This window comes from Clupea harengus, chromosome 19, assembly GCF_900700415.2.
Source record: "Clupea harengus chromosome 19, Ch_v2.0.2, whole genome shotgun sequence".
NCBI classification, from domain to species: domain Eukaryota; kingdom Metazoa; phylum Chordata; class Actinopteri; order Clupeiformes; family Clupeidae; genus Clupea; species Clupea harengus.
Genome location: NC_045170.1, coordinates 26,010,676 through 26,021,273, shown reverse-complemented (window position 1 = coordinate 26,021,273; position 10,598 = coordinate 26,010,676). Strand labels below are relative to the sequence as shown.

General features: G+C 50.1%; 1 protein-coding gene across 1 annotated transcript in view; it reads left to right on the top strand.

Moving 5' to 3' along the window:
- The first annotated feature begins 557 nt into the window (after positions 1–557).
- Positions 558–10,598, top strand: part of jarid2b (jumonji, AT rich interactive domain 2b) — a 52,768-nt gene continuing 42,727 nt past the window's right edge. The window contains exon 1 of the mRNA XM_031585743.1: positions 558–679. The gene's annotated coding sequence lies outside the window, so the exon portion shown is untranslated. The remainder of the gene's footprint in view (positions 680–10,598) is intronic.

Below are 10,598 nucleotides of genomic sequence, written 5' to 3'. Positions count from 1 at the left end.
TGTGTTGGCACAGAATCAGAGTGTTGTTTTGCTAACACTCCCCGACTGCCGTCTTCATCTGAGTCCTTCTATAGTGTCTAAAAGTGATCCCCTCTTAATGGAGTGAATGTCTGTGTCTTGGTCAGCTCTCTCTCTCTCTCTCTCTCTCTCTCTCTCTCTCTCTCTCTCTCTCTCTCTCTCTCTCTCTCTCTCTCTCTCTCTTTGTGCCGCCGTCTCTTCTGAGGCTCTTTTGTTTCATTGGGCTTTAGTCGCTTTATTAGTGGGGCCTTGATAGTCTGCCAGATTGGGTGTTTGTGAAGGCGCTTTTCAATGGCTGATAGAACTGCTCTTTTGTGAAACCTTTCATTTTTATAGACAGGCTTATGTGTTCTCATTCTCTTTTCCAATGAGTGTGTGTGTGTGTGTGTGTGTGTGTGTGTGTGTGTGTGTGTGTGTGTGAGAGAGACAGTGAGTGCATGCATGCGCACACTCCGTCATACTCATCTCTCTCTCACACACACACACACACACACACACACACACACACAGAAAGCCACTCTGCCCTGTGCACTTACCCATCCTCCCCTCTGTCTACAGGGTCCCTGATCAACGGTCAGCTGAATGGGTCAGGAGTGAAGGGTGGCTACAAGGCTGACGGCTCCCGCTCTCAGAATGCAGAGGAAGGCCCTGCTAAGAAAAGGTGAGCCAACCTCTCCACACACACACACACACACACACACACACACACACACACTCAAAGAGACACACTGCTGAACTGAAGGGACTGGATGACTGGCAAATTCCTCCATGAATAGTAGCAGTGTTGCTCACGCTTTGCTCTTTTAGGAGTGGCCATTTTAACACAGAGGTTACCTTCGGTGTCTTTCTGTCTCTGGGTCTGTTTCTCTCTCTCTCTCTCTCTCTCTTCTCTCTCTCTCTCTCTCTCTCTCTCTCTCTCTCTCTCTCTCTCTCTCGCAGACTAGCATTGTTAACTTGGAACTCACACGTTCACATTCTGCAGCCCCAAGGATGGTGCGTATAGAGAGGTGTGTGTCTGTGTGTGTGCGCACCTGGAACTTAAATGTGGCTGCAGACGAATGCAGGCTGAAAAGAAAAGAGGACCTGTGATCCTGCAGTAACTCCGATCCTTTCGGGGGATTGTGTCTCATTGTTGTGAAGACCTCTGACTAACGATGCAGGCTCATTACTGCTATAACGACACACGGCGGCGTCAACAATGAAAGACTAAATAGTGCCTTCTTCTTCCTGAAGGGCACTGCTGAGTTTACACGTGTTAATTCCTCAAATGGAATTGCTGTGTTAGTCAGTTTTAATTAGCCATTTCAAATGTCTAACCGTTTACATTAAAAGATGAAAGCATTGAAATGAACTGTGCTGTTGTCCGTTCGTTTATGATGGGGTAGAGAGTCATGATCCCAGAGGTGTATTCATCAGAGGTGTTAATAAATCTCTTCTAATAGTTTTTTTCTTTTCATTGTCTACACTGTATTTGGCATGTTTACATCCTCATGTGTGATGTTGTCTTTGCATTTGGACAATATGAGTCAGTATTCTCAAGCAGTGGTCTCTGGCCTAGGGTCTGTGTGTGTGTGTGTGTGTGTGTGTGTGTCAGTACAGTCAGTGGCAGCTCAGGGTGTGTGTGTGTGTGTGTGTGTGTGTGTGTCAGTACAGTCAGTGGCAGCTCAGGGTGTGTGTGTGTGTGTGTGTGTGTGTATGTGTCAGTACAGTCAGTGGCAGCTCAGGGTGTGTGTGTGTGTGTGTGTGTGTGTGTGTGTGTGTGTGTGTGTGTGTGTGTGTGTGTGTGTGTGTGGTGTGTGTGTGTGTGTGTATGTGTCAGTACAGTCAGTGGCAGCTCAGGGTGTGTGTGTGTGTGTGTGTGTGTGAGAGAGAGAGAATGCTCTGTTTGTTTAGCTAATGAGTGGATAGTGGGCAGGTCCTGGGCAGAGAGCAGTGCGATATGAAGATCTCACATCCATCACCACCCCACCCTCCCTCCCTCCCTCTGCACACACACACACACACACACACACACACACACTGTTTGCTCCATATTTCCACAGAATATTCATACGCACATATTGTACACCAGTGTAAATAACAAGCCTTTCCATAGTCCTTGTCTGTTCATGCATCCTGGCTCTCTCCTCTCTGCTCAAACACAGACCACAGTAATCACTCCCCGCAGGCACGCTCTCCAGTCTCCCTCAGTCCACAGTCAATCAGGGGATTATTCTGGAAGGATCTTTGGGTTGTGATGGCCTGTTTATGGCCTCCTCTGGAGTCCTCCTCTCTCTCTGGGTCTGAGAGTGAAATGAGGCAGTATAAAGTGTCTCAGCTGCTTTTCCCTGCCAGAGTGGATGGCGGAGTGAGTCTAGTTCTCTTCCATCCCGTCCAGAGTTGGACTGTGAATTTATAGTTCTCCAGAATCAGATGTACTGATAAACTGTAAAAGTTCTTTTCCTCACTCAGAGGGGAGAGTTTGGGCCTCCACACTCACAGACATCCTATGCTAATCTTTTATACCGTCATGGTTAAAGAGGGTTTAGCCACATTTGGAGACCAAATGTCATGTCAAATTCACATTGCTCTCCCTCTCCCTGCGTGTGAGAGGATAGCCTCGAAAAGACCGGACCAGACCTCACCCTTTAACCGATGGCCAACCCCAACAGATGTCCACATCAACCCTGTCCTCTTAAAGCCATTCACCTGTGTGTGTGTGTGTGTGTGTGTGTGTGTGTGTGTGTGTGTGTGTGTGTGGTGTGTGTGTGTGTGTGTGTGTGTGTGTGTGTGTGTGGCACTGGTCTTTGGCTATATGTCATTTAATCCCTGATCGCTAACCTCTAATCAGAGCCCCACCTACTCACCCCATAATTATAAGCCATTGCCATGGCAACAGCCGTGCAGAGGAAAGAAGGTGTGAAAGGAAAAGAAGGCAGGAGAAGAGCTATGGGGGAGAGAGGGAGTGCTTTAAACAGTTTGTCAACACTGTGTGTGTGTGTGTGTGTGTGTGTCTGGGCACTTAACAGAGCTCTCAGCTTTTCATCATCTTCTCATAGAAGATGTGATCATTAAAGTCTGCTCATAGTGTCACCGCATACTGCTAATGCAAGTGTGTGTGTGTGTGTGTGAGTGAGTAGGTAAGAAATACGGGGGAGGATGACTCTTTGGCCCTGGCATCTGTTGACTACGCTAAGCGGCAGAAAGAGGGTGATTAAGGAGGTGCCAACACTTCCCCACCTGGCACTGCCTAAACAAGAGAGGTGGGAGAGCGAGGGATCAACCCAAAAAGAGCGAGAGAGAGAGAGGGGAGAGATGAAAGACAGAGAGCATGAAGGGGCTCATGAGAGGAGGGGGTGGCAGCACGCAGGTGTCTGGGCGGATTGCCTGCTGGGTCTGGGAACCGGGCGCAGGTTGGCAGGGTGGCAGGGTGGAACCCCCTTCAAGAGGCGTTTGGGAGGAGAGCTCTGTTTGCCTTCCCAGGGAGAGAGGCAGGGGAAGGGGAGAGCTGCAGACCTCCCTCCCCAGATGAAGGCAGGAGGGGAAGGGGGGGTGGAGTGGGTGGGGAGGAGATCAGGGGGGATAGGGGCTGCCCAAAGTCTCAGGCACAGGAAACCCAGGGGGACGTTTAGTCGCCTTTTTTATTGACTTCAACCCAGCTCTGCTCTGCCCTGTTCTCCCACCGCTAAGCAAGAGTGCCCGTGTGTGCCAGTGTGTGCCCGTGTGTGCCAGTGGGGTGTTTGTTCACCAGGCCCTCTGTGTCAGTGCCAGCACTTTTGTTCCCAGTTGGTGGCGCGTCTCTTTGGGGGTGTGTGTGTGTGTGTGTGTGTGTGTGTGTGTGTGTGTGTGTGTGTGAGAGCATCAAAGAGTCAGCACTTTCACACAGACTTTCATACGCCTTCGCCAGCCTCTCACCTATAGCTATAGAATGAACTTTCTATTATGAACATGTACGCACACACACACACACACACACCTGCTCATACTGACTCATAATGCTGCCATTGATTTCTCCTCTAGATTGGCCCGGCTGAATGCTTGTCCATTATGCACTCAGTCATAGCGTGGCTGTCGCTACACGCTGAGCATGCTAAGCAGATTGGTATGAGCAGTCAGTACAGTCAGTGGCAGCGCTGTGGGTGTGGGTGTGTGTGTCTGTGTCAGTCAGTACAGTCAGTGGCAGCGCAGCGCTGGGTGTGTGTGTGTGTGTGTGTGTGTGTGTCTGTGTCAGTCAGTACAGTCAGTGGCAGCTCAGGGTGTGTGTGTCAGTCAGTACAGTCAGTGGCAGCTCAGGGTGTGTGTGTATGTGTGTGTCAGTCAGTGGCAGCTCAGTGTGTGTGTGTCAGTCAGTACAGTCAGTGGCAGCTCAGGGTGTGTGTGTGTGTGTGTGTGTGTGTGTGTGTGTGTGTGTGTGTCAGTCAGTACAGTCAGTGGCAGCTCAGGGTGTGTGTGTGTGTGTGTGTCAGTCAGTACAGTCAGTGGCAGCTCAGGGTGTGTGTGTGTGTGTGTGTGTGTGTGTGTGTGTGTCAGTCAGTACAGTCAGTGGCAGCTCAGGGGGTGTGTGTGTGTGTGTGTGTGTGTGTGTGTGTGTGTGTGTGTGTGTGTGTGTGTCGGTCAGTACAGTCAGTGGCAGCTCAGGGTGTGTGTGGTCCTGACTAATCACTCACTCAAGGGTGCTGTTGCAACACTCCCAGGTGTAGCGTGAGAGAGAGAGAGAGAGAGAGGGGAGGCCACAGGTGTGCCCAGGTGAACCTGCCGTCTCCTGCTCTCCGCTGACTCACGTGCCATGCATGTCACCCGCTCGGCCCGGGGCGGATGCCCGCCGTGCTTGTAGTAGCCGTGCGCTGCGCCCCAGGGCATTGTGGGCCAGGAGAGGATGGAGATGACTCATGAGCCTCTGTTTACGTTTCCATGCCACTGGAGTCCTGCGGTCTGTGCGTCGATGGAATGGGGTTTAATTGTGCCGTTTCATTCCTCATATCATTTATCACCCCATGATGCCTGGGTGGGTGTCGGAGGAATGCAGCTCTGGCCCTCAGCTCTGGCCCTCAGCTCTGGCCCCCCTCTGCTCTCTCAGTATGGGTTGGAACAGGTAGAGAATCTCTAGTGCGGGTGGCTTTCATGGCCCTTTTAGTTGTTGCGGGCTGGTGGGGAATAAATGGTCTAAGCCCAGACCTACATGAAGACTCTCTCAGCACAGTTCTCTGCTTGCCTGGGGTACTTTGGTCTAAGCCCAGACCTACATGAAGACTCTCTCAGCACAGTCCTCCTCCTACATGTGTCTCTGCTTGCCTGGGGTACTTTGCCACTATGTGCTTCTGTGAAATCTAGTGTGAGCGTGAGAGTGAAAAGGCAAACACTTTACTCACTGGGTCTTTTGAAATGTTAATTCTGGGAGTTTGTCTGTGTCTTTGTGCCCGTGTAGTAACTGCAACGCAGACTCAAGAGCAGTTGAATAGATGCTCTTCACCCTTTATTGACTTGTGTTTGTAAACTCCAGAACTGTTTGGTGTGTGATTCTGTTTGTAAACTCCATCACTGTTTGGTGTGTGATTCTGTTTGTAAACTCCATCACTGTTTGGTGTGTGATTCTGTTTGTAAACTCCATCACTGTTTGGTGTGTGATTCTGTTTGTAAACTCCATCACTGTTTGGTGTGTGATTCTGTTTGTAAACTCCATCACTGTTTGGTGTGTGATTCTGTTTGTAAACTCCATCACTGTTTGGTGTGTGATTCTGTTTGTAAACTCCATCACTGTTTGGTGTGTGATTCTGTTTGTAAACTCCATCACTGTTTAGATTGTGATTCTGTCTCTGCTCTGCTGCAGCTTAGAGGGGAATTAAGACACGAGAGCCCCAGGGAGAGAGGCCATCTTGCATGGAACGCTGATTAAATGGGTCGAACCTAATTGCCGATGTGGACTGATGTGCATTTACCAACTCAAATGGGCACATACAGACAAAAGCACACAGATTGACACATTTGCCTTATTACCCATTTCATTTCCAAACCATTCCATGAATGGCTATTTTTTTTCTTACATTCTATATTTAAAACGTTTGGCTTTGGCAGTACTGTGTTTTTTTTTCATGCCAATAAGGCTAATGAAATGTTATCGGATTTAGAAATGGCGGCAGGTGATCAGTATCATCAGTGATCTTCTATTACTCTGTGTGAACCCTGAGCTATAAACAGACTGGGGGACATCCTGAGATGTCACAGCAACCTTGATACTTAGAGCGTCTGTCTGTCTCTCTGTCTCTGTCTGTCTGTCTGTCTGTCTGTCTGTCTGTCTGTCTGTCTGCCTCACCCCTAGAGGAGCTGGCTGTTGCGTTGCTGTTGCTTACTCTTTCTTCCGTCTTCTGATTCTTCCTCTCTCTTCCTCATCCTCTCAGCCGATCACTCTTGTCTTGTCCTGCATTATGCAGTAGTGCGGCTCCGCCTGGCCTTAATGAAATCATGTGCAGATTGGATTAAGTGTGGAGGCCATCTTGTAGGTGTCACTTAAGCTGCACCGCCAGCTCCTGGATCCCTCAGAGATGGGTGAAGCTCTATGTCCCATCATCAGTGTCATTACACACACACACACACACACACACACACACACCATATACAGTGTATATTATACACTAAAGATGGACAAGCTCATTGTAGTGACACACACTAGCCAGATAGCCTTCTGTTCTGTCACACACTCACACACACACTCACTCACACACTCAGACTAGATAACCTGTACACAGGTTAACACACTGCAATAACACCACATCTAATATAAGGTCATAATGTCAGGTTACCAAGGGTCTGATTTACACAGTTACACACTCAACTCACACACTCAACTCACACACGCTTGAGTACTAGTTGGTGCCTATTTCCTTGTTCTTGCATTTTCCTGGTCTTGGTGTTGTTTCTGACATGCTGTATTTGAACTGGCCATACACAATGTCCCAAATAGAGTTAAACATGTGGGTTTTTTAGCAGCAGGCATTAAAATGGCTCCCGATCCTTTTCATGGTGGAGGAAGCTTTTGTGTGTTTGTCTCCTTTTGCCCCTCTATGGCCCCAAGTCTTTGTGTCATTTGAGTAATGTGTGTGTGTGTGTGTGTAAGCGTGTGTGTGTGTAAGCGTGTGTGTGTGTAAGCGTGTGTGTGTGTGTGTGTGTGTGTGTGTGTGTGTGTGTGTGTGTGTGCGTGTGTGTGCGTGTGTGTGTGTGTGTGCGCGCATGCGTGTGAGTGTGTGTGTGTGTGTGTGTGTGTGTGTGTGTGTGTGTGTGTGTGTGTGTGTGTGTGTGTGTGTGTTAGACATGAGTGAAGGTCACTGGGTCGCCAAGTCAGCTCGATGTGCCCCTCCCACTCTTTCCCTCACCCTACATCTATCTGTTTATCTTTCTGTCTCTGCTAGCTCATTGTTTCTCCCTCTTGCTCGCTCCATCTCTCTCTCTCTCTCTGTCTCTGTCTCTCTCTCGCTCCATCTCTCTCTCCCTCTCTCAATCATTCTCTCCCTCTCTCGCTCCATCTCTCTCCCTCTCCCACTCATTCTCTCCCTCTCTCGCTCCATCTCTCTCCCTCTCTCACTCATTCTCCTGCTCTCTAGACATTGCCCAAGGAAAAGCCATAAACATGTTGACCTGCTCCATCAGCACCATTCACTGCTGTTTACCACCTCTCTCTCTCTCTCTCTCTCTCTCTCTCTCTCTCTCTCTCTCTCTCCCTTCCCCCTGCCAGGCCACCCCCCAAATTACCCTCATTCATCTCCCTCCTGGGGTCATCCCACACCTCTCTGGCCTAAAGGGGCTCTCCATCACCCCTGCCTGTCTCTCCATACATCTCCTTCTGCACCAGTGTGTGTGTGTGTGTGTGTGTGTGTGTGTGTGTGTGTGTGTGTGTGTGTGGTGTGTGTGTGAAGTGTTATATGTGTTTCTGTGTGTGGTGTGTTGGGGTTTATGGCCTTTTGGTGGCAGAATTTGAAGGGAATATTTTGAATAGGGATTAATCAGAGCAGTTGAGAGCGTGAACTTGATGCCCATATATATGTATACACAGAGTATGTATGTGTGTATGCACTCAGAGTCCTTACAGAGGTATATGAATCAACCACTGGCAAGTTGTTCTGCACTATTATAAAGGTCACATGTATATCTCGGTGTGTGTGTGTGTGTGTGTGTGTGTGTGTGTGTGTGTGTGTGTGTGTGTGTGTGTGTGTGTGTGTGTGTGTGTGTGTGTGTGTGTGTGTGTGTGTGTGTGTGTGTGTGTGTGTGTGTGTGTTGGGGTGAATTTCTATCTGTGTGAGTGTGCGTGTGTGCGTGTGTGCGTGCGTGCGTGCGTGCGGGGCTAGTTCATCAGGACCATGTGGCTGTTCTGGAACTCATTAACTGCTGTGAAGGACAGAAAGGCACTCTGGGTCCTCCCACCCATGCACTAGCTAGTCAGACGCCAGATGCACTTGCAGAGCTGTGTGTGTGTGTGTGTGTGCGCGTGCGCGCATAGCTCTGTGTGTATGTCGTAGAGGGGGATCCTTTCCCTTGGCAGGCCTCTTTTGTTTTACACCAGCTTTCATCAGGACACAAACATGGGTGCGAGTGACGCCTCCAAACACGGCTCCCGCTCTCAGACCACAGAGATGCCTTGAATGGCCCCTGACAAAGGAGGGCTCCTGAGTGATGAGAGGCCCTGTGGGCGAGGCCGGCCCCGGGGCCCGACCAGATCACAAAGACTAAACTGCAGAATAGCTCCTTATCTTATGTGTGGTTATGTTGTTTGATTAGGAGAAGTCCTCGTTCTGCGTGTGTGAGAGAGTCCTGGAGTGTGTGTGTGTGTGTGTGTGTGTGAAACTTTAGGAGTGTGTCGGCCTGTGACGAGGATGTGTTGACAGAAGGGACCGGACATAAATGGGAAACATGTGCTGCTAACTTCAGGCCTGTGTTTGTGTTTGATGGTACTGCAGAGCAGCTGATTCAGGACTGCAGATGCTGCTGCACCTTGACAGGCACAGCCACAGACACACACACACAGCCACAGACACACACACACACAGCCACAGACACACACACACACAGCCACAGACACACACACACACAGCCACAGACACACACACAGCCACAGACACACACACAGCCACAGACACACACACAGCCACAGACACACACACAGCCACAGACACACACACAGCCACAGACACACACACAGCCACAGCCACAGACACACACACAGCCACAGCCACACACACACACACAGCCACAGCCACACACACACACACAGCCACAGCCACACACACACACACAGCCACAGACACACACACAGCCACAGACACACACACAGCCACAGACACACACACAGCCACAGACACACACACAGCCACAGACACACACACAGCCACACACACACACACACACACACAGCCACACACACACACACACACACAGCCACACACACACACACACACACAGCCACACACACACACACACACACAGCCACACACACACACACAGCCACACACACAGACACACAGACACACACACAGCCACACACACACACACACAGCCACAGACACACACAGCCACAGCCACAGACACACACAGCCACAGACACACACACACAGCCACAGACACACACACACAGCCACAGACACACACACACAGCCACAGACACACACACACACACACAGCCACAGACACACACACACACACAGCCACAGACACACACACAGCCACAGACACACACACACAGCCACAGCCACAGACACACACACACACACAGCCACAGACACACACACACACACACACAGCCACAGACACACACACACACACACACACACACAGACACACACACACACAGACACACACACACACACACCACACACAGACACACACACACACACACAGCCACACACAGACACACACAGCAGGCATAGTAGACACAGCAGGCAGAATAGGGGCAGATGGGCCATCATAGAGAGTGTGTCAGTGTGAAGTTTTGGTCAAGTGTTCATCATTTTGGAACTAGGGTGCTACAGCTGAAGTAGTTGAGCTCTAGTTGCCTGCAGTTCCCTCATCCTTCTCTTCCTGTCTTCTTCTTGTCCTCCTCCTCCTCCTCCATCTCTCCTGTCCTGTTCCCTTTCTCCTCATCTCACCATGTGCCCTGGGTGGGTGTTTGTGTGTCTGATCTAGCCAGTGTGCTGGCCTGCTGCTGAGACAAGGACCAACTCCCACAGCTCTGGAATGCTTTGATGCAGTGTGTGTGTGTGTGTGTGTGTTTGAGTGGGGGAGACAGACGTGTGAGCTTAGGGGGTGGGTCAACCATATCATCCCCCCCCTGGCGCTGGTGTGCTTTTGTGTTCTAGGACACTTCCACCCCTCCGTCTCTCAGTCTCTCAGTCTTCTCCTCCGTCTCTCAGTCTTCTCCTTCGTCTGTCAGTCTTCTCCTTCACACACACTCCTTCGTCTCTCCCTATCTCCCAGTCTTCACACACACACACACACACACACACACACACACACACACTCTCATTGTGTCTCGCCCTATCTCTTACCTGTGCCTGACCGCACAGTTAGCCTCAGGATCCAGTCAGTGTTTCACTCAATGCAAGATGACCTTTTTTCTT